Source organism: Rutidosis leptorrhynchoides, chromosome 8, assembly GCF_046630445.1.
Source record: "Rutidosis leptorrhynchoides isolate AG116_Rl617_1_P2 chromosome 8, CSIRO_AGI_Rlap_v1, whole genome shotgun sequence".
Classification (NCBI taxonomy): Eukaryota; Viridiplantae; Streptophyta; class Magnoliopsida; order Asterales; family Asteraceae; genus Rutidosis; species Rutidosis leptorrhynchoides.
Window position 1 is genome coordinate 286895498 of NC_092340.1, and position 4598 is coordinate 286900095.

Below are 4598 nucleotides of genomic sequence, written 5' to 3' on the forward strand. Positions count from 1 at the left end.
GAAAGTGTTCTAATACTTATGCCAATTCGAGATGCAGTGAGAACAGTATTCTGTCAAAGAAATGGAGGTATTGCTGGACATCTATGCCTAAACTTGCGTTCCATGATAAAATGATTGAAGTACAATCTGATTTAATACATAAGAAGGAATATACGATTGTTAGTGCTATCTTTAATGTTTTGTTTCTTCACACGGGCCCAATACTGGAGTATGAATATATTGGTGAAATTAGAATGGATTATGGGTTTGATCAGATACTACTTTATCTTTCGAAGAACAAGATTGTGAAAAAATGTATCTTTAATATTTCAATATGGTCTTACAAGCTACCATGTTCGTTTTTTTCATTGCACGGATTGGAATCGCTAGAGCTCATAAATTGTAGGTTGGAACTTCCATTAACGTTTAAAGGGTTTAAGAGCCTGAAGAACTTGAGTTTACTTTGTGTTAAGGTTACTTCTGCAGGACTTCGACGTTTTCTCTCTAACTGCCCGCTACTTATGGATGTCATTTTGGTAAGGTTCATAGTCACCTATGAAGTTCTTTTGATTCTGAGATTTTATATATATATTTTTTGAACAGCAGTTCGGGACGCGATTGGGACGCGATCATCGCCTGTGTTTATCTCCCACAATTGCATAACCCGCCCCCAACTGCTGCCCAGGAGGAAACCCTGCCCATCCGAGGGCATGGGCAGTAAACATCCCCCTCCCCCACTGCCCCCGCAACGCGATGTGCGGAAGCCACCCTTGGGTGCAATTCAAGGGTTAAGGGACAACCTTGTGTGCAATGCTGCACCCCACGGGCAGTGCCGGTTCTAGGATGAAAACTTAATGGGGTCCTACACAATTTGAGTGGTACTTTGTAATTTTTTTTTCTATAGAATGGATATTTAGTTCCATGAAAACCACTGATTTTAAAATTATATGGGGTCCTATCTATAAATTTAGTGGTGTCCTATATAATTTTAGTAGTGGTTTAAAAAAATGAAAATTAATTAATGGGGTCAAAGGACCCCACTCACTCCTAAGTACATTCGCCACTGCCTACGGGAGTCGAACTCCTCACCTCTCGCTAAGAGAGGCATGCCACTACACATGAGCTACAACACAAGGTGATATTATATTAATAATCGGTAATAAGTTTTTTTTTTTTTTTTTTTTTTTTTTTTTTTTTTTTTTTTTCTGTAGGAAATAATTCAAGAAGATTCTGAAGGAGAAAAAAAGTTTACATGTATGGATCTAATAAAGTGTGTGCCTTTGCTTCGAACTTTGGATATCTTGGATTCTTATATGGAGGTAATACGTAATTTAACGACTTTATTTCATGTAAGACTATTTCGGTTGCTGATACTGCTTTTGGTATTTGGTTAAAGGACTTCTGTGTAGGTGGTATGCCACAAAAGCTTCCGGCTCTACTAGTCCACCTTAAATTTCTATTTTTGGAAATGTATTTAACGGATAATGATCAAATTTCTTCTACCCTTTGTTTATAGAGGAATGCCCCAAATTTAGAGAAAGTTCGTTTTACGGTAAGGAATGATATTAATTACACATGCTAATTGGTTCTTTATAACATTATTGATATTTTTCACATGTTTTGTGTTAGATGTTTGAGAAGGAGGATGCTCCTCACATTTCTGTTAAATGTTTGGACCTTGACCACTCGAGCTTCAACTTTGACCGTCTTAAAGAACTGGAAATGGTTGTTTTTGTTAATGCAACCCTTGAGTTGGAAATTGTGAAACTCGTCATGGCAAAGTCGCCGAGGCTAGAAAAAGTACGAATTAACCTTTATGATAGTATTTCTGTTGATGAAGAACTAAAGATACATGACGATTTGATGCGGCTTCATGTTCCACGTGGATCAACATCAGCAAAACTCATGATTGAGTGTTTTTCATGAAATTTCTTGTTTGATGGTTTTAGTTGTTTGTCTTTGTTCAATACTACCTAATCTCAAAGCACAATGCATTTATACGCAATTTGGAACGTGTTTAGATGACATATTTATGGTTTGATTATACGTGCTTTGTTGTCAAACACTTGCTTCTGTAGTAAATTATCCTGATTGATTTTCTTTTGCCTACTTATATTAGAGTCCGGTGTCCGCCGTCCATTTTTGGGGTCAACCGAAATTGACGGAGAGATTGACGGTCGGTCGACACCGGACCGCCATCGATCTCGGCGTCGATTTTCAGGATCGGGCGAGAGACGGTAATAAACTAGCCGTTTTTCGCGTATGCTTTTCAAAAACTAGCCGTTTAACGACTAGTTTTCCTTTTTTTTTTTTGTTCATACTAAAAAATACTACACTTATTTTACTCATTTTACTCACACAACTATATCTTTTTTTTTTTTTTTCTCACTTTCTCTATACAATATTTAAATTATCACTTTAACACCACCATTAATCACAAAATGTTGTCTTCTTCGAGTTCTTCCCACGACTCGTTTACAAACTATACACTAAACTTACTTGATGAATTATCTTCTGAAGATGAAGATGATGTAAACTCACGTCGTTATATACGTCGTAATCATTATGAAGCACACGAACGTTTGATGGACGATTATTTTGACGAGGGTTGCAAATATGATGAAAATTTCAAACGAAGATTTCTAATGCAGCGACATGTTTTGTAGTTTATTTTATGAATTTCAATTTAGTATTTTGTTTTTATTATATTAAATTAATTAGAATAAATTTATAAAACTCAATTAAAAAATAATAAATAAAAAATGGACACTAAAATGGACACTCTGGACACCTCCACCTTAGTCAATTTCAGTGTCCAAAATGGACACTGAAATTGACCTTGGTGCAAGGACACGAACAACCTATGCTCTTAGAGCTCTCGGTGTATGCAGTCGGTTTCACCGTTACCCACCACCGACGCCGACAATTTCAGCGACGGTTGACACCGGTGCAGCGTCAATTCCGGCGTCGTCTATCAGCTTCGCGACATAGACGGTGAAAACAAAACCCATTTTTGACCGTTAAAACTCAAATCTGAATTTTTCCTTTTCTTTTTTTGCTTTTTAATTATTTGTGAAGGTTTTTTTGGGTGATTTTTTGCAGGTTCTGAAGATGAAAAATAAGAAGAAGTTGTAGAAAAGAGGCGCATGTTGTGAGAGGTGAAGGATAGGGTTTAAAAGTTTTTGGACCTAAAAATATGGGTTTTTAAATGAGATGTGTGCTTTTATTTATTTTTTAAAATGAGTATAAAACAAAAATTATGGGCCAAAATTATAAAAAAATTTGGGCCAAACACATTTAATCTAATTATTGAAGTATTTTATGTTTGTTTTTTTGTTTAATTTAATGATATTATTTAAGAAAAATATATAATAAAAAGGTATTGAAAATAATAGAAAATAGAAAAGAAAAGAAAATGGATATTGAAATGGACACTGTGGACACCTTCACCTATGTCACTGAAAGTCAATTTCGGTTTCCATTTTTGACACTGAAAAATGGACACCGAATAGACTACCCTGTGCTCTTAGCTTCTTAGGAATGTACTCTCTATTATGTGCAATGTTGTTTTCTTACGGTTGTAGCCCTTTCAAGTGCTGAAGCTATTTTTAGAGGGATAGTACGAGCAGTACAAGAAGCTCTATGGATCCTAAAGCTACTAATGAAGATCGGATTTCCACAACAACAAAAAAAAAAAACAGTGCACATCGGATCTATGAGTCAAAAGATATGACGTTTCAAAATTTACGAAAATTATCACAAAACATAAGCATGGTCGCAAGGTCCAAGTCGTAAGGCTCGCAAGGCACCTAGCGGCTTGCGAGAGCATTTTGACAGTTTTTTTAGAGCGAATTATTATAATTAATTGTGAAAATGGGCGTTTTAGTCAATGGTGCTAACATTTTTGATGTTCAAAGCCCAAGTTTTTTTTGTTAGGCCCCATTTTAGTGGGAGCCAATTGACTGAACCTTCTATACCCTAAAAAGTTTGACGATGGAGCCTCAAATTGATTCAGAGATAGCGACTTGGGAGCCTCAAAACTGCAAAATGACCAATTTGTTATAATTCAGTAGGCTTATAACTACCTTTAGTGGTTTGATTCTTGATGTTATAATTCAGTAGGCTTATAACTACCTTTAGTGGTTTGATTCTTGATGTTATAATTCAGTAGGCTTATAACTACCTTTAGTGGTTTGATTCTTGATGTTATAATTCAGTAGGCTTATAACTACCTTTAGTGATTTGATTCTTGATTTAGAATACTAATAATGAAGTGTAAGAACAAAGATGATAATGGAGAGAAAGAAAGAAACACTTTGTAAGTGTGAGAAATGGTGCAAGTTTAATGCTTGCATTCATGAGTATTTATAGCCTAAAATCTCAATATAAAAATACATACTTTGTGTACCAAAATTGACTATATGTATACACCAAAATTGACTATCCATATCTATATTATTATTATTATTATTATAACACTCCCCCTTGGATAGCAATTTTATTTTGTTGAAGATCAACTATAAATTACTGCCTCGTTAAAAACCTTGCTAAAGAAAACCCAGTGGGAAAAAACTTTAGCTAAGGGAAAAAGAGTGCAGCATGGAGTTGACTCCCCCTCA